At 40.3% G+C, this 17,667-nt stretch overlaps 14 non-coding genes and 34 pseudogenes across 14 annotated transcripts; all 48 read left to right on the top strand.

Moving 5' to 3' along the window:
- The first annotated feature begins 69 nt into the window (after positions 1 to 69).
- Positions 70 to 182, top strand: LOC141604201 (5S ribosomal RNA; annotated as a pseudogene).
- Positions 183 to 415: 233 nt separating this feature from the next.
- Positions 416 to 531, top strand: LOC141604189 (5S ribosomal RNA; annotated as a pseudogene).
- Positions 532 to 764: 233 nt separating this feature from the next.
- Positions 765 to 877, top strand: LOC141604202 (5S ribosomal RNA; annotated as a pseudogene).
- Positions 878 to 1,112: 235 nt separating this feature from the next.
- On the top strand, positions 1,113 to 1,228 carry LOC141604119 (5S ribosomal RNA; annotated as a pseudogene).
- Positions 1,229 to 1,464: 236 nt separating this feature from the next.
- On the top strand, positions 1,465 to 1,579 carry LOC141604142 (5S ribosomal RNA; annotated as a pseudogene).
- Positions 1,580 to 1,823: 244 nt separating this feature from the next.
- LOC141604194 (5S ribosomal RNA) lies at positions 1,824 to 1,936 on the top strand (annotated as a pseudogene).
- A 238-nt stretch (positions 1,937 to 2,174) lies between these two features.
- On the top strand, positions 2,175 to 2,291 carry LOC141604129 (5S ribosomal RNA; annotated as a pseudogene).
- A 239-nt stretch (positions 2,292 to 2,530) lies between these two features.
- Positions 2,531 to 2,648, top strand: LOC141604120 (5S ribosomal RNA; annotated as a pseudogene).
- A 244-nt stretch (positions 2,649 to 2,892) lies between these two features.
- Positions 2,893 to 3,007, top strand: LOC141604149 (5S ribosomal RNA; annotated as a pseudogene).
- A 583-nt stretch (positions 3,008 to 3,590) lies between these two features.
- On the top strand, positions 3,591 to 3,707 carry LOC141604208 (5S ribosomal RNA; annotated as a pseudogene).
- A 236-nt stretch (positions 3,708 to 3,943) lies between these two features.
- On the top strand, positions 3,944 to 4,059 carry LOC141604132 (5S ribosomal RNA; annotated as a pseudogene).
- A 242-nt stretch (positions 4,060 to 4,301) lies between these two features.
- Positions 4,302 to 4,419, top strand: LOC141604135 (5S ribosomal RNA; annotated as a pseudogene).
- Positions 4,420 to 4,661: 242 nt separating this feature from the next.
- Positions 4,662 to 4,776, top strand: LOC141604156 (5S ribosomal RNA; annotated as a pseudogene).
- Positions 4,777 to 5,012: 236 nt separating this feature from the next.
- Positions 5,013 to 5,125, top strand: LOC141604172 (5S ribosomal RNA; annotated as a pseudogene).
- Positions 5,126 to 5,373: 248 nt separating this feature from the next.
- On the top strand, positions 5,374 to 5,487 carry LOC141604180 (5S ribosomal RNA; annotated as a pseudogene).
- A 235-nt stretch (positions 5,488 to 5,722) lies between these two features.
- LOC141604033 (5S ribosomal RNA) lies at positions 5,723 to 5,839 on the top strand. Its single transcript, XR_012525859.1, has one exon. It is a non-coding gene; the product is annotated as a 5S ribosomal RNA (ribosomal RNA).
- Positions 5,840 to 6,074: 235 nt separating this feature from the next.
- LOC141603311 (5S ribosomal RNA) lies at positions 6,075 to 6,191 on the top strand. Its single transcript, XR_012525196.1, has one exon. It is a non-coding gene; the product is annotated as a 5S ribosomal RNA (ribosomal RNA).
- A 238-nt stretch (positions 6,192 to 6,429) lies between these two features.
- LOC141604205 (5S ribosomal RNA) lies at positions 6,430 to 6,542 on the top strand (annotated as a pseudogene).
- Positions 6,543 to 6,783: 241 nt separating this feature from the next.
- LOC141604148 (5S ribosomal RNA) lies at positions 6,784 to 6,905 on the top strand (annotated as a pseudogene).
- Positions 6,906 to 7,150: 245 nt separating this feature from the next.
- On the top strand, positions 7,151 to 7,263 carry LOC141604177 (5S ribosomal RNA; annotated as a pseudogene).
- Positions 7,264 to 7,499: 236 nt separating this feature from the next.
- Positions 7,500 to 7,615, top strand: LOC141604111 (5S ribosomal RNA; annotated as a pseudogene).
- A 590-nt stretch (positions 7,616 to 8,205) lies between these two features.
- Positions 8,206 to 8,324, top strand: LOC141604162 (5S ribosomal RNA; annotated as a pseudogene).
- A 246-nt stretch (positions 8,325 to 8,570) lies between these two features.
- On the top strand, positions 8,571 to 8,686 carry LOC141604166 (5S ribosomal RNA; annotated as a pseudogene).
- A 243-nt stretch (positions 8,687 to 8,929) lies between these two features.
- On the top strand, positions 8,930 to 9,043 carry LOC141604175 (5S ribosomal RNA; annotated as a pseudogene).
- Positions 9,044 to 9,277: 234 nt separating this feature from the next.
- Positions 9,278 to 9,393, top strand: LOC141604124 (5S ribosomal RNA; annotated as a pseudogene).
- Positions 9,394 to 9,636: 243 nt separating this feature from the next.
- Positions 9,637 to 9,751, top strand: LOC141604146 (5S ribosomal RNA; annotated as a pseudogene).
- Positions 9,752 to 10,004: 253 nt separating this feature from the next.
- Positions 10,005 to 10,121, top strand: LOC141604010 (5S ribosomal RNA). The gene has a single exon (XR_012525838.1). It is a non-coding gene; the product is annotated as a 5S ribosomal RNA (ribosomal RNA).
- Positions 10,122 to 10,366: 245 nt separating this feature from the next.
- LOC141603288 (5S ribosomal RNA) lies at positions 10,367 to 10,484 on the top strand. Its single transcript, XR_012525174.1, has one exon. It is a non-coding gene; the product is annotated as a 5S ribosomal RNA (ribosomal RNA).
- Positions 10,485 to 10,712: 228 nt separating this feature from the next.
- LOC141604138 (5S ribosomal RNA) lies at positions 10,713 to 10,827 on the top strand (annotated as a pseudogene).
- A 231-nt stretch (positions 10,828 to 11,058) lies between these two features.
- On the top strand, positions 11,059 to 11,172 carry LOC141604158 (5S ribosomal RNA; annotated as a pseudogene).
- Positions 11,173 to 11,414: 242 nt separating this feature from the next.
- On the top strand, positions 11,415 to 11,529 carry LOC141604139 (5S ribosomal RNA; annotated as a pseudogene).
- A 241-nt stretch (positions 11,530 to 11,770) lies between these two features.
- On the top strand, positions 11,771 to 11,886 carry LOC141603998 (5S ribosomal RNA). The gene has a single exon (XR_012525827.1). It is a non-coding gene; the product is annotated as a 5S ribosomal RNA (ribosomal RNA).
- A 237-nt stretch (positions 11,887 to 12,123) lies between these two features.
- On the top strand, positions 12,124 to 12,237 carry LOC141604182 (5S ribosomal RNA; annotated as a pseudogene).
- A 242-nt stretch (positions 12,238 to 12,479) lies between these two features.
- LOC141602959 (5S ribosomal RNA) lies at positions 12,480 to 12,598 on the top strand. The gene has a single exon (XR_012524861.1). It is a non-coding gene; the product is annotated as a 5S ribosomal RNA (ribosomal RNA).
- A 240-nt stretch (positions 12,599 to 12,838) lies between these two features.
- LOC141604089 (5S ribosomal RNA) lies at positions 12,839 to 12,956 on the top strand (annotated as a pseudogene).
- Positions 12,957 to 13,201: 245 nt separating this feature from the next.
- LOC141604160 (5S ribosomal RNA) lies at positions 13,202 to 13,317 on the top strand (annotated as a pseudogene).
- A 234-nt stretch (positions 13,318 to 13,551) lies between these two features.
- On the top strand, positions 13,552 to 13,670 carry LOC141603627 (5S ribosomal RNA). The gene has a single exon (XR_012525490.1). It is a non-coding gene; the product is annotated as a 5S ribosomal RNA (ribosomal RNA).
- Positions 13,671 to 13,903: 233 nt separating this feature from the next.
- On the top strand, positions 13,904 to 14,021 carry LOC141603299 (5S ribosomal RNA). The gene has a single exon (XR_012525185.1). It is a non-coding gene; the product is annotated as a 5S ribosomal RNA (ribosomal RNA).
- A 242-nt stretch (positions 14,022 to 14,263) lies between these two features.
- LOC141602783 (5S ribosomal RNA) lies at positions 14,264 to 14,382 on the top strand. Its single transcript, XR_012524692.1, has one exon. It is a non-coding gene; the product is annotated as a 5S ribosomal RNA (ribosomal RNA).
- Positions 14,383 to 14,617: 235 nt separating this feature from the next.
- Positions 14,618 to 14,735, top strand: LOC141604134 (5S ribosomal RNA; annotated as a pseudogene).
- Positions 14,736 to 14,971: 236 nt separating this feature from the next.
- Positions 14,972 to 15,088, top strand: LOC141604131 (5S ribosomal RNA; annotated as a pseudogene).
- Positions 15,089 to 15,327: 239 nt separating this feature from the next.
- LOC141604150 (5S ribosomal RNA) lies at positions 15,328 to 15,442 on the top strand (annotated as a pseudogene).
- Positions 15,443 to 15,680: 238 nt separating this feature from the next.
- LOC141604159 (5S ribosomal RNA) lies at positions 15,681 to 15,795 on the top strand (annotated as a pseudogene).
- A 242-nt stretch (positions 15,796 to 16,037) lies between these two features.
- Positions 16,038 to 16,156, top strand: LOC141602830 (5S ribosomal RNA). The gene has a single exon (XR_012524738.1). It is a non-coding gene; the product is annotated as a 5S ribosomal RNA (ribosomal RNA).
- Positions 16,157 to 16,395: 239 nt separating this feature from the next.
- Positions 16,396 to 16,514, top strand: LOC141602971 (5S ribosomal RNA). The gene has a single exon (XR_012524873.1). It is a non-coding gene; the product is annotated as a 5S ribosomal RNA (ribosomal RNA).
- Positions 16,515 to 16,750: 236 nt separating this feature from the next.
- Positions 16,751 to 16,869, top strand: LOC141602741 (5S ribosomal RNA). The gene has a single exon (XR_012524653.1). It is a non-coding gene; the product is annotated as a 5S ribosomal RNA (ribosomal RNA).
- Positions 16,870 to 17,107: 238 nt separating this feature from the next.
- On the top strand, positions 17,108 to 17,226 carry LOC141604116 (5S ribosomal RNA). The gene has a single exon (XR_012525916.1). It is a non-coding gene; the product is annotated as a 5S ribosomal RNA (ribosomal RNA).
- A 241-nt stretch (positions 17,227 to 17,467) lies between these two features.
- Positions 17,468 to 17,587, top strand: LOC141603145 (5S ribosomal RNA). The gene has a single exon (XR_012525041.1). It is a non-coding gene; the product is annotated as a 5S ribosomal RNA (ribosomal RNA).
- The last annotated feature ends 80 nt before the right edge of the window (positions 17,588 to 17,667 follow it).

Raw genomic sequence — 17,667 nt, forward strand, 5'->3', positions numbered from 1 at the left:
AAAACTTGTTTTATGTTGAAAAAAGGCTAGAGATGAGGTAATATAATGAAATTTGTGAGGAAAGTGTATGGGTGCGATCATACCAGCACTAATGCACGGATCCCATCAGAACTCCATGATTAAGCGTGCTTGGCGAGTAGTACTAGGATGGGTGACCTCAGGAAGGCCTCGTGTTGCACCTTTTTTTTTTTTTTTTTTCTTTTTTTCACGGTACTTTGCCTCTAAATTATATTAGTTTAATGAGTTAAACGCGTAGATCTCGTCGAGATAATAAATTTGAAAAAAAAATCCCCCAATCGGACTCTCGGGGAGCAAATTCTGGTAGTTCGGAGGCGTGACGGGATATTGAAAACTTGTTTTATGTTGAAAAAGGCTAGAGATGAGGTAATATAATGAAATTTGTGAGAAAGTGTATGGGTGCGATCATACCAGCACTAATGCACCGGATCCCATCAGAACTCATGATTAAGCGTGCTTGGCGAGTAGTACTAGGATGGGTGACCTCTCTGGGAAGGCCTCGTGTTGCACCCTTTTTTTTTTTTTTTTTTTTTTCACGGTACTTTGCCTCTAAATTATATTAGTTTAATGAGTTAAGCGCGTAGATCTCGTCGAGATAATAAATTTGAAAAAAAAATCCGCCCCAATCGGACTCTCAAGGAGCAAATTCTGGTAGTTCGGAGGCGTGACGGGATATTGAAAACTTGTTTTATGTTGAAAAAAGGCTAGAGATGAGGTAATATAATGAAATTTGTGAGAAAGTGTATGGGTGCGATCATACCAGCACTAATGCACCGGATCCCATCAGAACTCATGATTAAGCGTGCTTGGCGAGTAGTACTAGGATGGGTGACCTCAGGAAGGCCTCGTGTTGCACCCCTTTTTTTTTTTTTTTCTTTTTTCACGGTACTTTGCCTCTAAATTATATTAGTTTAATGAGTTAAACGCGTAGATCTCGTCGAGATAATAAATTTGAAAAAAAAATCCGCCCCAATCGGACTCTCGGGGAGCAAATTCTGGTAGTTCGGAGCGCGTGCGGGATATTGAAAACTTGTTTGATGTTGAAAAAAGGCTAGAGATGAGGTAATATAATGAAATTTGTGAGGAAAGTGTATGGGTGCGATCATACCAGCACTAATGCACGGATCCCATCAGAACTCCATGATTAAGCGTGCTTGGGCGAGAGTAGTACTAGGATGGGTGACCTCAGGAAGGCCTCGTGTTGCACTTTTTTTTTTTTTTTTTTTTTTTTTTTCACGGTACTTTGCCTCTAAATTATATTAGTTTAATGAGTTAAACGCGTAGATCTCGTCGAGATAATAAATTTGAAAAAAAAATCCGCCCCAATCGGACTCTCAGGGAGCAAATTCTGGTAGTTCGGAGGCGTGCGGGATATTGAAAACTTGTTTTATGTTGAAAAAAGGCTAGAGATGAGGTAATATAATGAAATTTGTGAGGAAAGTGTATGGGTGCGATCATACCAGCACTAATGCACGGATCCCATCAGAACTCATGATTAAGCGTGCTTGGGCGAGTAGTACTAGGATGGGTGACCTCACAGGAAGGCCTCGTGTTGCACCCCTTTTTTTTTTTTTTTTTTTTTTTTTTCACGGTACTTTGCCTCTAAATTATATTAGTTTAATGAGTTAAACGCGTAGATCTCGTCGAGATAATAAATTTGAAAAAAAAAAAATCCGCCCCAATCGGACTCTCGGGGAGCAAATTCTGGCCGTTCGGAGGCGTGGACGGGATATTGAAAACTTGTTTTATGTTGAAAAAAGGCTAGAGATGAGGTAATATAATGAAATTTTGTGAGGAAAGTGTATGGGTGCGATCATACCAGCACTAATGCACGGATCCCATGAACTCATGATTAAGCGTGCTTGGCGAGAGTAGTACTAGGATGGGTGACCTCTGGGAAGGCCTCGTGTTGCACCCCTTTTTTTTTTTTTTTTTTTTTTTTTTCACGGTACTTTGCCTCTAAATTATATTAGTTTAATGAGTTAAACGCGTAGATCTCGTCGAGATAATAAATTTGAAAAAAAAAATCCCCCAATCGGACTCTCGGGGAGCAAATTCTGGTAGTTCGGAGGCGTGGCGGGATATTGAAAACTTGTTTTATGTTGAAAAAAGGCTAGAGATGAGGTAATATAATGAAATTTGTGAGGAAAGTGTATGGGTGCGATCATACCAGCACTAATGCACGGATCCCATCAGAACTCCGCATGATTAAGCGTGCTTGGGCGAGTAGTACTAGGATGGGTGACCTCTGGGAAGGCCTCGTGTTGCACCCCTTTTTTTTTTTTTTTTTTCTTTTTTCACGGTACTTTGCCTCTAAATTATATTAGTTTAATGAGTTAAACGCGTAGATCTCGTCGAGATAATAAATTTGAAAAAAAAATCCGCCCCAATCGGACTCTCGGGGGAGCAAATTCTGGTAGTTCGGAGGCGTGACGGGATATTGAAAACTTGTTTTATGTTGAAAAAAGGCTAGAGATGAGGTAATATAATGAAATTTGTGAGGAAAGTGTATGGGTGCGATCATACCAGCACTAATGCGCCGGATCCCATCAGAACTCCATGATTAAGCGTGCTTGGGCGAGTAGTACTAGGATGGGTGACCTCTCTGGGAAGGCCTCGTGTTGCACTTTTTTTTTTTTTTTTTTTTTTTTTTTTTTTTTTCACGGTACTTTGCCTCTAAATTATATTAGTTTAATGAGTTAAACGCGTAGATCTCGTCGAGATAATAAATTTGAAAAAAAAATCCGCCCCAATCGGACTCTCGGGGAGCAAATTCTGGTAGTTCGGAGGCGTGACGGGATATTGAAAACTTGTTTTATGTTGAAAAAAGGCTAGAGATGAGGTAATATAATGAAATTTGTGAGGAAAGTGTATGGGTGCGATCATACCAGCACTAATGCACGGATCCCATCAGAACTCCATGATTAAGCGTGCTTGGCGAGTAGTACTAGGATGGGTGACCCTCTGGGAAGGCCTCGTGTTGCACCCTTTTTTTTCTTTTTTTTTTTTTTTTCACGGTACTTTGCCTCTAAATTATATTAGTTTAATGAGTTAAACGCGTAGATCTCGTCGAGATAATAAATTTGAAAAAAAAATCCGCCCCAATCGGACTCTCGGGGAGCAAATTCTGGTAGTTCGGAGGCGTGGCGGGATATTGAAAACTTGTTTTATGTTGAAAAAAGGCTAGAGATGAGGTAATATAATGAAATTTGTGAGGAAAGTGTATGGGTGCGATCATACCAGCACTAATGCACGGATCCCATCAGAACTCATGATTAAGCGTGCTTGGCGAGTAGTACTAGGATGGGTGACCTCACAGGAAGGCCTCGTGTTTGCCCCTTTTTTCTTTTTTTTTTTTTCACGGTACTTTGCCTCTAAATTATATTAGTTTAATGAGTTAAACGCGTAGATCTCGTCGAGATAATAAATTTGAAAAAAAAATCCGCCCCAATCGGACTCTCGGGGAGCAAATTCTGGTAGTTCGGAGGCGTGACGGGATATTGAAAACTTGTTTTATGTTGAAAAAAGGCTAGAGATGAGGTAATATAATGAAATTTGTGAGGAAAGTGTATGGGTGCGATCATACCAGCACTAATGCACGGATCCCATCGAACTCCCATGATTAAGCGTGCTGGCGGCGAGTAGTACTAGGATGGGTGACCTCACAGGAAGGCCTCGTGTTGCACCTTTTTTTTTTTTTTTTTTTTTTTTTTCACGGTACTTTGCCTCTAAATTATATTAGTTTAATGAGTTAAACGCGTAGATCTCGTCGAGATAATAAATTTGAAAAAAAAATCCGCCCCAATCGGACTCTCGGGGAGCAAATTCTGGTAGTTCGGAGGCGTGCGGGATATTGAAAACTTGTTTTATGTTGAAAAAAGGCTAGAGATGAGGTAATATAATGAAATTTGTGAGGAAAGTGTATGGGTGCGATCATACCAGCACTAATGCACGGATCCCATCAGAACTCCATGATTAAGCGTGCTTGGCGAGAGTAGTACTAGGATGGGTGACCTCTGGGAAGGCCTCGTGTTGCACCCTTTTTTTTTTTTTTTTTTTTTTTTTTTTCACGGTACTTTGCCTCTAAATTATATTAGTTTAATGAGTTAAACGCGTAGATCTCGTCGAGATAATAAATTTGAAAAAAAAAAATCCGCCCCAATCGGACTCTCAGGGGGAGCAAATTGGTAGTTCGGAGGCGTGACGGGATATTGAAAACTTGTTTTATGTTGAAAAAAGGCTAGAGATGAGGTAATATAATGAAATTTGTGAGGAAAGTGTATGGGTGCGATCATACCAGCACTAATGCACGGATCCCATCAGAACTCCATGATTAAGCGTGCTTGGGCGAGTAGTACTAGGATGGGTGACCTCCTCAGGGAAGGCCTCGTGTTGCACCCCTTTTTTTTTTCTTTTTTTTTTTTTTTTTCACGGTACTTTGCCTCTAAATTATATTAGTTTAATGAGTTAAACGCGTAGATCTCGTCGAGATAATAAATTTGAAAAAAAAAATCCGCCCCAATCGGACTCTCGGGGAGCAAATTCTGGTAGTTCGGAGGCGTGACGGGATATTGAAAACTTGTTTTATGTTGAAAAAAGGCTAGAGATGAGGTAATATAATGAAATTTGTGAGGAAAGTGTATGGGTGCGATCATACCAGCACTAATGCACGGATCCCATCAGAACTCCATGATTAAGCGTGCTTGGCGAGAGTAGTACTAGGATGGGTGACCTCAGGAAGGCCTCGTGTTGCACCCTTTTTTTTTTTTTTTTTTTTTTCACGGTACTTTGCCTCTAAATTATATTAGTTTAATGAGTTAAACGCGTAGATCTCGTCGAGATAATAAATTTGAAAAAATAATCCGCCCCAATCGGACTCTCGGGGAGCAAATTCTGGTGTAGTTCGGAGGCGTGACGGGATATTGAAAACTTGTTTTATGTTGAAAAAAGGCTAGAGATGAGGTAATATAATGAAATTTGTGAGGAAAGTGTATGGGTGCGATCATACCAGCACTAATGCACGGATCCCATCAGAACTCGCGATTAAGCGTGCTTGGGCGAGTAGTACTAGGATGGGTGACCTCAGGAAGGCCTCGTGTTGCACCCCCTTTTTTTTTTTTTTTTTTTTTTTTTTTTTTTCACGGTACTTTGCCTCTAAATTATATTAGTTTAATGAGTTAAACGCGTAGATCTCGTCGAGATAATAAATTTGAAAAAAAAATCCGCCCCAATCGGACTCTCTCGGGGAGCAAATTCTGGTAGTTCGGAGGCGTGACGGGATATTGAAAACTTGTTTTATGTTGAAAAAAAGGCTAGAGATGAGGTAATATAATGAAATTTGTGAGGAAAGTGTATGGGTGCGATCATACCAGCACTAATGCACGGATCCCATCAGAACTCATGATTAAGCGTGCTTGGCGAGAGTAGTACTAGGATGGGTGACCTCAGGAAGGCCTCGTGTTGCACCCCTTTTTTTTTTTTTTTTTTTTCACGGTACTTTGCCTCTAAATTATATTAGTTTAATGAGTTAAACGCGTAGATCTCGTCGAGATAATAAATTTGAAAAAAAAATCCGCCCCAATCGGACTCTCGGGGGGAGCAAATTCTGGTAGTTCGGAGGCGTGACGGGATATTGAAAACTTGTTTTATGTTGAAAAAAGGCTAGAGATGAGGTAATATAATGAAATTTGTGAGGAAAGTGTATGGGTGCGATCATACCAGCACTAATGCACGGATCCCATCAGAACTCATGATTAAGCGTGCTTGGGCGAGAGTAGTACTAGGATGGGTGACCTCATAGGAAGGCCTCGTGTTGCACCCTTTTTTTTTTTTTTTTTTTTCACGGTACTTTGCCTCTAAATTATATTAGTTTAATGAGTTAAACGCGTAGATCTCGTCGAGATAATAAATTTGAAAAAAAAAAATCCGCCCCAATCGGACTCTCGGGGAGCAAATTCTGGTAGTTCGGAGAGCGTGACGGGATATTGAAAACTTGTTTTATGTTGAAAAAAGGCTAGAGATGAGGTAATATAATGAAATTTGTGAGGAAAGTGTATGGGTGCGATCATACCAGCACTAATGCACCGGATCCCATCAGAACTCCATGATTAAGCGTGCTTGGGCGAGAGTAGTACTAGGATGGGTGACCTCAGGAAGGCCTCGTGTTGCACCCCTTTTTTTTTTTTTTTTTTTTTTTTCACGGTACTTTGCCTCTAAATTATATTAGTTTAATGAGTTAAACGCGTAGATCTCGTCGAGATAATAAATTTGAAAAAAAAATCCGCCCCAATCGGACTCTCGGGGAGCAAATTCTGGTAGTTCGGGAGGCGTGACGGGATATTGAAAACTTGTTTTATGTTGAAAAAAGGCTAGAGATGAGGTAATATAATGAAATTTGTGAGGAAAGTGTATGGGTGCGATCATACCAGCACTAATGCACGGATCCCATCAGAACTCATGATTAAGCGTGCTTGGCGAGTAGTACTAGGATGGGTGACCTCTGGGAAGGCCTCGTGTTGCACCTTTTTTTTTTTTTTTTTTTTTTTTTTCTTTTTTCACGGTACTTTGCCTCTAAATTATATTAGTTTAATGAGTTAAACGCGTAGATCTCGTCGAGATAATAAATTTGAAAAAAATCCGCCCCAATCGGACTCTCGGGAGCAAATTCTGGTAGTTCGGAGGCGTGACGGGATATTGAAAACTTGTTTTATGTTGAAAAAAGGCTAGAGATGAGGTAATATAATGAAATTTGTGAGGAAAGTGTATGGGTGCGATCATACCAGCACTAATGCACGGATCCCATCAGAACTCGCATTGATTAAGCGTGCTTGGGCGAGAGTAGTACTAGGATGGGTGACCTCTCTGGGGAAGGCCTCGTGTTGCACCCCTTTTTTTTTTTTTTTTTTTTTTTTTTTTTCACGGTACTTTGCCTCTAAATTATATTAGTTTAATGAGTTAAACGCGTAGATCTCGTCGAGATAATAAATTTGAAAAAAAAATCCGCCCCAATCGGACTCTCGGGAAGGGAGCAAATTCTGGTAGTTCGGAGCGTGACGGGATATTGAAAACTTGTTTTATGTTGAAAAAAGGCTAGAGATGAGGTAATATAATGAAATTTGTGAGGAAAGTGTATGGGTGCGATCATACCAGCACTAATGCACGGATCCCATCAGAACTCATGATTAAGCGTGCTTGGGCGAGTAGTACTAGGATGGGTGACCTCAGGAAGGCCTCGTGTTGCACCCTTTTTTTTTTTTTTTTTTTTTTTTTTCACGGTACTTTGCCTCTAAATTATATTAGTTTAATGAGTTAAACGCGTAGATCTCGTCGAGATAATAAATTTGAAAAAAAAATCCGCCCCAACGGACTCTCGGGAGCAAATTTGGGTAGTTCGGAGGCGTGACGGGATATTGAAAACTTGTTTTATGTTGAAAAAAGGCTAGAGATGAGGTAATATAATGAAATTTGTGAGGAAAGTGTATGGGTGCGATCATACCAGCACTAATGCACCGGATCCCATCAGAACTCCGCATTTAAGCGTGCTTGGCGAGTAGTACTAGGATGGGTGACCTCACAGGAAGGCCTCGTGTTGCACTTTTTTTTTTTTTTTTTTTTTTTTCTTTTTTTCACGGTACTTTGCCTCTAAATTATATTAGTTTAATGAGTTAAACGCGTAGATCTCGTCGAGATAATAAATTTGAAAAAAAAATCCGCCCCAATCGGACTCTCGGGAGCAAATTCTGGTAGTTCGGAGGCGTGACGGGATATTGAAAACTTGTTTTATGTTGAAAAAAGGCTAGAGATGAGGTAATATAATGAAATTTGTGAGGAAAGTGTATGGGTGCGATCATACCAGCAATGCGGATCCCATCAGAACTCCATGATTAAGCGTGCTTGGCGAGTAGTACTAGGATGGGTGACCTCAGGAAGGCCTCGTGTTGCACCCCTTTTTTTTTTTTTTTTTTTTTTTTTTTTTTCACGGTACTTTGCCTCTAAATTATATTAGTTTAATGAGTTAAACGCGTAGATCTCGTCGAGATAATAAATTTGAAAAAAATCCGCCCCAATCGGACTCTCGGGGGAGCAAATTCTGGTAGTTCGGAGCGTGACGGGATATTGAAAACTTGTTTTATGTTGAAAAAAGGCTAGAGATGAGGTAATATAATGAAATTTGTGAGGAAAGTGTATGGGTGCGATCATACCAGCACTAATGCACGGATCCCATCGAGAACTCCGCATGATTAAGCGTGCTTGGGCGAGTAGTACTAGGATGGGTGACCTCACAGGAAGGCCTCGTGTTGCACTTTTTTTTTTTTTTTTTTTTTTTTTTTTTTTTTTTTTCACGGTACTTTGCCTCAAAATTATATTAGTTTAATGAGTTAAACGCGTAGATCTCGTCGAGATAATAAATTTGAAAAAAAAATCCGCCCCAATCGGACTCTCGGGGAGCAAATTCTGGTAGTTCGGAGCGTGACGGGATATTGAAAACTTGTTTTATGTTGAAAAAAGGCTAGAGATGAGGTAATATAATGAAATTTGTGAGGAAAGTGTATGGGTGCGATCACACCAGCACTAATGCACCGGATCCCATCAGAACTCATGATTAAGCGTGCTTGGCGAGAGTAGTACTAGGATGGGTGACCTCTGGGAAGGCCTCGTGTTGCACCCCTTTTTTTTTTTTTTTTTTTTTTTTTTTTTTTCACGGTACTTTGCCTCTAAATTATATTAGTTTAATGAGTTAAACGCGTAGATCTCGTCGAGATAATAAATTTGAAAAAAAAATCCGCCCCAATCGGACTCTCGGGAGCAAATTCTGGTAGTTCGGAGGCGTGACGGGATATTGAAAACTTGTTTTATGTTGAAAAAAGGCTAGAGATGAGGTAATATAATGAAATTTGTGAGGAAAGTGTATGGGTGCGATCATACCAGCACTAATGCACGGATCCCATCAGAACTCCATGATTAAGCGTGCTTGGCGAGTAGTACTAGGATGGGTGACCTCTGGGAAGGCCTCGTGTTGCACCCTTTTTTTTTTTTTTTTTTTTTTTTTCACGGTACTTTGCCTCTAAATTATATTAGTTTAATGAGTTAAACGCGTAGATCTCGTCGAGATAATAAATTTGAAAAAAAAATCCGCCCCAATCGGACTCTCGGGAGCAAATTCAGAGTTCGGAGGCGTGACGGGATATTGAAAACTTGTTTTATGTTGAAAAAAGGCTAGAGATGAGGTAATATAATGAAATTTGTGAGGAAAGTGTATGGGTGCGATCATACCAGCACTAATGCGCCGGATCCCATCAGAACTCCATGATTAAGCGTGCTTGGCGAGAGTAGTACTAGGATGGGTGACCTCTGGGAGGCCTCGTGTTGCACCCCTTTTTTTTTTTTTTTTTTTTTTTTTTTTTCACGGTACTTTGCCTCTAAATTATATTAGTTTAATGAGTTAAACGCGTAGATCTCGTCGAGATAATAAATTTGAAAAAAAAATCCGCCCCAATCGGACTCTCGGGGGAGCAAATTCTGGTAGTTCGGAGGCGTGACGGGATATTGAAAACTTGTTTTATGTTGAAAAAAGGCTAGAGATGAGGTAATATAATGAAATTTGTGAGGAAAGTGTATGGGTGCGATCATACCAGCACTAATGCACGGATCCCATCAGAACTCATGATTAAGCGTGCTTGGGCGAGTAGTACTAGGATGGGTGACCTCACAGGAAGGCCTCGTGTTGCACCCTTTTTTTTTTTTTTTTTTTTTTTTTTTTTTTTCACGGTACTTTGCCTCTAAATTATATTAGTTTAATGAGTTAAACGCGTAGATCTCGTCGAGATAATAAATTTAAAAAAAAAAAATCCGCCCCAATCGGACTCTCTCGGGGGAGCAAATTCTGGCCAGTAGTTCGGAGGCGTGACGGGATATTGAAAACTTGTTTTATGTTGAAAAAAGGCTAGAGATGAGGTAATATAATGAAATTTGTGAGGAAAGTGTATGGGTGCGATCATACCAGCACTAATGCACCGGATCCCATCAGAACTCCATGATTAAGCGTGCTTGGGCGAGTAGTACTAGGATGGGTGACCTCACAGGAAGGCCTCGTGTTGCACCTTTTTTGCACCCCTTTTTTTTTTTTTTTTTTCACGGTACTTTGCCTCTAAATTATATTAGTTTAATGAGTTAAACGCGTAGATCTCGTCGAGATAATAAATTTGAAAAAAAAAAAAATCCTAATCGGACTCTCAGGGGGAGCAAATTCTGGTAGTTCGGGAGGCGTGACGGGATATTGAAAACTTGTTTTATGTTGAAAAAAGGCTAGAGATGAGGTAATATAATGAAATTTGTGAGGAAAGTGTATGGGTGCGATCATACCAGCACTAATGCACCGGATCCCATCAGAACTCATGATTAAGCGTGCTTGGGCGAGAGTAGTACTAGGATGGGTGACCTCTTGGGAAGGCCTCGTGTTGCACCCCTTTTTTTTCTTTTTTTCACGGTACTTTGCCTCTAAATTATATTAGTTTAATGAGTTAAACGCGTAGATCTCGTCGAGATAATAAATTTGAAAAAAAAATCCGCCCCAATCGGACTCTCGGGGAGCAAATTCAGTAGTTCGGAGGCGTGACGGGATATTGAAAACTTGTTTTATGTTGAAAAAAGGCTAGAGATGAGGTAATATAATGAAATTTGTGAGGAAAGTGTATGGGTGCGATCATACCAGCACTAATGCACGGATCCCATCAGAACTCATGATTAAGCGTGCTTGGGCGAGTAGTACTAGGATGGGTGACCTCTGGGGAAGGCCTCGTGTTGCACCCTTTTTTTTTTTTTTTTTTTTCACGGTACTTTGCCTCTAAATTATATTAGTTTAATGAGTTAAACGCGTAGATCTCGTCGAGATAATAAATTTGAAAAAAAAATCCGCCCCAATCGGACTCTCGGGGAGCAAATTCTGTAGTTCGGAGGCGTGACGGGATATTGAAAACTTGTTTTATGTTGAAAAAAGGCTAGAGATGAGGTAATATAATGAAATTTGTGAGGAAAGTGTATGGGTGCGATCATACCAGCACTAATGCACGGATCCCATCAGAACTCATGATTAAGCGTGCTTGGGCGAGTAGTACTAGGATGGGTGACCTCTGGGAAGGCCTCGTGTTGCACCCTTTTTTTTTTTCTTTTTTTTTCTTTTTTTCACGGTACTTTGCCTCTAAATTATATTAGTTTAATGAGTTAAACGCGTAGATCTCGTCGAGATAATAAATTTGAAAAAAAAATCCGCCCCAATCGGACTCTCGGGGAGCAAATTCTGGTAGTTCGGAGAGCGTGACGGGATATTGAAAACTTGTTTTATGTTGAAAAAAGGCTAGAGATGAGGTAATATAATGAAATTTGTGAGGAAAGTGTATGGGTGCGATCATACCAGCACTAATGCACCGGATCCCATCAGAACTCATGATTAAGCGTGCTTGGGCGAGTAGTACTAGGATGGGTGACCTCTGGGAAGGCCTCGTGTTGCACCCTTTTTTTTTTTTTTTTTTTTTTTTTCACGGTACTTTGCCTCTAAATTATATTAGTTTAATGAGTTAAACGCGTAGATCTCGTCGAGATAATAAATTTGAAAAAAAAATCCGCCCCAATCGGACTCTCAGGGGGAGCAAATTCTGGTAGAGTTCGGAGGCGTGACGGGATATTGAAAACTTGTTTTATGTTGAAAAAAGGCTAGAGATGAGGTAATATAATGAAATTTGTGAGGAAAGTGTATGGGTGCGATCATACCAGCACTAATGCACCGGATCCCATCAGAACTCCATGATTAAGCGTGCTTGGGCGAGTAGTACTAGGATGGGTGACCTCTGGGAAGGCCTCGTGTTGCACCCTTTTTTTTTTTTTTTTTTTCTTTTTTCACGGTACTTTGCCTCTAAATTATATTAGTTTAATGAGTTAAACGCGTAGATCTCGTCGAGATAATAAATTTGAAAAAAAAATCCGCCCCAATCGGACTCTCGGGGAGCAAATTCGGTAGTTCGGAGGCGTGACGGGATATTGAAAACTTGTTTTATGTTGAAAAAAGGCTAGAGATGAGGTAATATAATGAAATTTGTGAGGAAAGTGTATGGGTGCGATCATACCAGCACTAATGCACGGATCCCATCAGAACTCATGATTAAGCGTGCTTGGCGAGTAGTACTAGGATGGGTGACCTCAGGGGAAGGCCTCGTGTTGCACCCTTTTTTTTTTTTCTTTTTTTTTTTTTTCACGGTACTTTGCCTCTAAATTATATTAGTTTAATGAGTTAAACGCGTAGATCTCGTCGAGATAATAAATTTGAAAAAAAAAAAATCCGCCCCAATCGGACTCTCCGGGGAGCAAATTCTGGTAGTTCGGAGCGTGACGGGATATTGAAAACTTGTTTTATGTTGAAAAAAGGCTAGAGATGAGGTAATATAATGAAATTTGTGAGGAAAGTGTATGGGTGCGATCATACCAGCACTAATGCACCGGATCCCATCAGAACTCCATGATTAAGCGTGCTTGGGCGAGAGTAGTACTAGGATGGGTGACCTCATAGGAAGGCCTCGTGTTGCACCCCTTTTTTTTTTTTTTTTTTTTTTTTTTTCACGGTACTTTGCCTCTAAATTATATTAGTTTAATGAGTTAAACGCGTAGATCTCGTCGAGATAATAAATTTGAAAAAAAAAATCCGCCCCAATCGGACTCTCGGGAGCAAATTCTGGTAGTTCGGAGGCGTGACGGGATATTGAAAACTTGTTTTATGTTGAAAAAAGGCTAGAGATGAGGTAATATAATGAAATTTGTGAGGAAAGTGTATGGGTGCGATCATACCAGCACTAATGCACCGGATCCCATCAGAACTCCGATTGATTAAGCGTGCTTGGGCGAGTAGTACTAGGATGGGTGACCTCTGGGAAGGCCTCGTGTTGCACCCTTTTTTTTTTTTTTTTTTTTTTTTTCTTTTTTTCACGGTACTTTGCCTCTAAATTATATTAGTTTAATGAGTTAAACGCGTAGATCTCGTCGAGATAATAAATTTGAAAAAAAAATCCGCCCCAATCGGACTCTCGGGGAGCAAATTCTGGTAGTTCGGAGGCGTGACGGGATATTGAAAACTTGTTTTATGTTGAAAAAAGGCTAGAGATGAGGTAATATAATGAAATTTGTGAGGAAAGTGTATGGGTGCGATCATACCAGCACTAATGCACCGGATCCCATCAGAACTCCATGATTAAGCGTGCTTGGCGCGAGTAGTACTAGGATGGGTGACCTCAGGAAGGCCTCGTGTTGCCCCTTTTTTTTTTTTTTTTTTTTTTCACGGTACTTTGCCTCTAAATTATATTAGTTTAATGAGTTAAACGCGTAGATCTCGTCGAGATAATAAATTTGAAAAAAAAAATCCGCCCCAATCGGACTCTCGGGGAGCAAATTCTGGTAGTTCGGAGGCGTGACGGGATATTGAAAACTTGTTTTATGTTGAAAAAAGGCTAGAGATGAGGTAATATAATGAAATTTGTGAGGAAAGTGTATGGGTGCGATCATACCAGCACTAATGCACCGGATCCCATCAGAACTCCGCAGTTAAGCGTGCTTGGGCGAGAGTAGTACTAGGATGGGTGACCTCCTGGGAAGGCCTCGTGTTGCACCCTTTTTTTTTTTTTTTTTTTTTTCACGGTACTTTGCCTCTAAATTATATTAGTTTAATGAGTTAAACGCGTAGATCTCGTCGAGATAATAAATTTGAAAAAAAAATCCGCCCCAATCGGACTCTCGGGGAGCAAATTCGGCCGTTCGGAGGCGTGACGGGATATTGAAAACTTGTTTTATGTTGAAAAAAGGCTAGAGATGAGGTAATATAATGAAATTTGTGAGGAAAGTGTATGGGTGCGATCATACCAGCACTAATGCACCGGATCCCATCAGAACTCATGATTAAGCGTGCTTGGGCGAGAGTAGTACTAGGATGGGTGACCTCTTGGGAAGGCCTCGTGTTGCACCCCTTTTTTTTTTTCTTTTTTTTTCTTTTTTTCACGGTACTTTGCCTCTAAATTATATTAGTTTAATGAGTTAAACGCGTAGATCTCGTCGAGATAATAAATTTGAAAAAAAAAATCCGCCCCAATCGGACTCTCGGGGAGCAAATTCTGGTAGTTCGGAGCGTGACGGGATATTGAAAACTTGTTTTATGTTGAAAAAAGGCTAGAGATGAGGTAATATAATGAAATTTGTGAGGAAAGTGTATGGGTGCGATCATACCAGCACTAATGCACCGGATCCCATCAGAACTCCATGATTAAGCGTGCTTGGGCGAGAGTAGTACTAGGATGGGTGACCTCTTGGGAAGGCCTCGTGTTGCACCCCTTTTTTTTTTTTTTTTTTTTTCACGGTACTTTGCCTCTAAATTATATTAGTTTAATGAGTTAAACGCGTAGATCTCGTCGAGATAATAAATTTGAAAAAAAAATCCGCCCCAATCGGACTCTCAGGGGAGCAAATTCTGGTAGTTCGGAGGCGTGACGGGATATTGAAAACTTGTTTTATGTTGAAAAAAGGCTAGAGATGAGGTAATATAATGAAATTTGTGAGGAAAGTGTATGGGTGCGATCATACCAGCACTAATGCACCGGATCCCATCGAGAACTCCATGATTAAGCGTGCTTGGGCGAGTAGTACTAGGATGGGTGACCTCACAGGAAGGCCTCGTGTTGCCTTTTTTTTTTTTCTTTTTTTCTTTTTTTCACGGTACTTTGCCTCTAAATTATATTAGTTTAATGAGTTAAACGCGTAGATCTCGTCGAGATAATAAATTTGAAAAAAAAATCCGCCCCAATCGGACTCTCGGGGAGCAAATTCTGGTAGTTCGGAGCGTGACGGGATATTGAAAACTTGTTTTATGTTGAAAAAAGGCTAGAGATGAGGTAATATAATGAAATTTGTGAGGAAAGTGTATGGGTGCGATCATACCAGCACTAATGCACCGGATCCCATCAGAACTCGCATGATTAAGCGTGCTTGGGCGAGTAGTACTAGGATGGGTGACCTCTGGGAAGGCCTCGTGTTGCACCCCTTTTTTTTTTTTTTTTTCTTTTTTTCACGGTACTTTGCCTCTAAATTATATTAGTTTAATGAGTTAAACGCGTAGATCTCGTCGAGATAATAAATTTGAAAAAAAAATCCGCCCCAATCGGACTCTCTCGGGGAGCAAATTCTAGTAGTTCGGAGCGTGACGGGATATTGAAAACTTGTTTTATGTTGAAAAAAGGCTAGAGATGAGGTAATATAATGAAATTTGTGAGGAAAGTGTATGGGTGCGATCATACCAGCACTAATGCACCGGATCCCATCAGAACTCCATGATTAAGCGTGCTGGCGAGAGTAGTACTAGGATGGGTGACCTCAGGAAGGCCTCGTGTTGCACCCCTTTTTTTTTTTTTTTTTTTTTTTTTTCACGGTACTTTGCCTCTAAATTATATTAGTTTAATGAGTTAAACGCGTAGATCTCGTCGAGATAATAAATTTGAAAAAAAAATCCGCCCCAATCGGACTCTCGGGGAGCAAATTCGGCCGTTCGGAGACGTGACGGGATATTGAAAACTTGTTTTATGTTGAAAAAAGGCTAGAGATGAGGTAATATAATGAAATTTGTGAGGAAAGTGTATGGGTGCGATCATACCAGCACTAATGCACCGGATCCCATCAGAACTCATGATTAAGCGTGCTTGGGCGAGTAGTACTAGGATGGGTGACCTCTGGGAAGGCCTCGTGTTGCACTTTTTTTTTTTTTTTTTTTTTTTTCTTTTTTTCACGGTACTTTGCCTCTAAATTATATTAGTTTAATGAGTTAAACGCGTAGATCTCGTCGAGATAATAAATTTGAAAAAAAAATCCGCCCCAATCGGACTCTCGGGGAGCAAATTAGTAGTTCGGAGAGGCGTGACGGGATATTGAAAACTTGTTTTATGTTGAAAAAAGGCTAGAGATGAGGTAATATAATGAAATTTGTGAGGAAAGTGTATGGGTGCGATCATACCAGCACTAATGCACCGGATCCCATCAGAACTCCATGATTAAGCGTGCTTGGGCGAGAGTAGTACTAGGATGGGTGACCTCTTGGGAAGGCCTCGTGTTGCACCCTTTTTTTTTTTTTTTTTTTTTTTTTTTCACGGTACTTTGCCTCTAAATTATATTAGTTTAATGAGTTAAACGCGTAGATCTCGTCGAGATAATAAATTTGAAAAAAAAAATCCGCCCCAATCGGACTCTCGGGGAGCAAATTCGGTAGTTCGGAGACGTGACGGGATATTGAAAACTTGTTTTATGTTGAAAAAAGGCTAGAGATGAGGTAATATAATGAAATTTGTGAGGAAAGTGTATGGGTGCGATCATACCAGCACTAATGCACCGGATCCCATCAGAACTCCATGATTAAGCGTGCTTGGGCGAGAGTAGTACTAGGATGGGTGACCTCATAGGAAGGCCTCGTGTTGCACCCCTTTTTTTCTTTTTTTTTTTTTTCACGGTACTTTGCCTCTAAATTATATTAGTTTAATGAGTTAAACGCGTAGATCTCGTCGAGATAATAAATTTGAAAAAAAAATCCGCCCCAATCGGACTCTCGGGGGGAGCAAATTCGGCCGTTCGGAGGCGTGACGGGATATTGAAAACTTGTTTTATGTTGAAAAAAGGCTAGAGATGAGGTAATATAATGAAATTTGTGAGGAAAGTGTATGGGTGCGATCATACCAGCACTAATGCACCGGATCCCATCAGAACTCCGCAGTTAAGCGTGCTTGGGCGAGAGTAGTACTAGGATGGGTGACCTCCTGGGAAGGCCTCGTGTTGCACCCCTTTTTTTTTTTTTTTTTTTTCTTTTTTCACGGTACTTTGCCTCTAAATTATATTAGTTTAATGAGTTAAACGCGTAGATCTCGTCGAGATAATAAATTTGAAAAAAAAATCCGCCCAATCGGACTCTCGGGGAGCAAATTCGGTAGTTCGGGAGCGTGACGGGATATTGAAAACTTGTTTTATGTTGAAAAAAGGCTAGAGATGAGGTAATATAATGAAATTTGTGAGGAAAGTGTATGGGTGCGATCATACCAGCACTAATGCACCGGATCCCATCAGAACTCCGCAGTTAAGCGTGCTTGGGCGAGAGTAGTACTAGGATGGGTGACCTCTTGGGAAGGCCTCGTGTTGCACCCCTTTTTTTTTTTTTTTTTTCTTTTTTTCACGGTACTTTGCCTCTAAATTATATTAGTTTAATGAGTTAAACGCGTAGATCTCGTCGAGATAATAAATTTGAAAAAAAAATCCGCCCCAATCGGACTCTCGGGGGAGCAAATTCAGTAGTTCGGAGGCGTGACGGGATATATTGAAAACTTGTTTTATGTTGAAAAAAGGCTAGAGATGAGGTAATATAATGAAATTTGTGAGGAAAGTGTATGGGTGCGATCATACCAGCACTAATGCACCGGATCCCATCGAGAACTCCATGATTAAGCGTGCTTGGGCGAGAGTAGTACTAGGATGGGTGACCTCTTGGGAAGGCCTCGTGTTGCACCTTTTTTTTTTTTTTTTTTTTTTTTTTTCACGGTACTTTGCCTCTAAATTATATTAGTTTAATGAGTTAAACGCGTAGATCTC

Source organism: Silene latifolia, chromosome 9 (assembly GCF_048544455.1).
Source record: "Silene latifolia isolate original U9 population chromosome 9, ASM4854445v1, whole genome shotgun sequence".
Taxonomy (NCBI): domain Eukaryota; kingdom Viridiplantae; phylum Streptophyta; class Magnoliopsida; order Caryophyllales; family Caryophyllaceae; genus Silene; species Silene latifolia.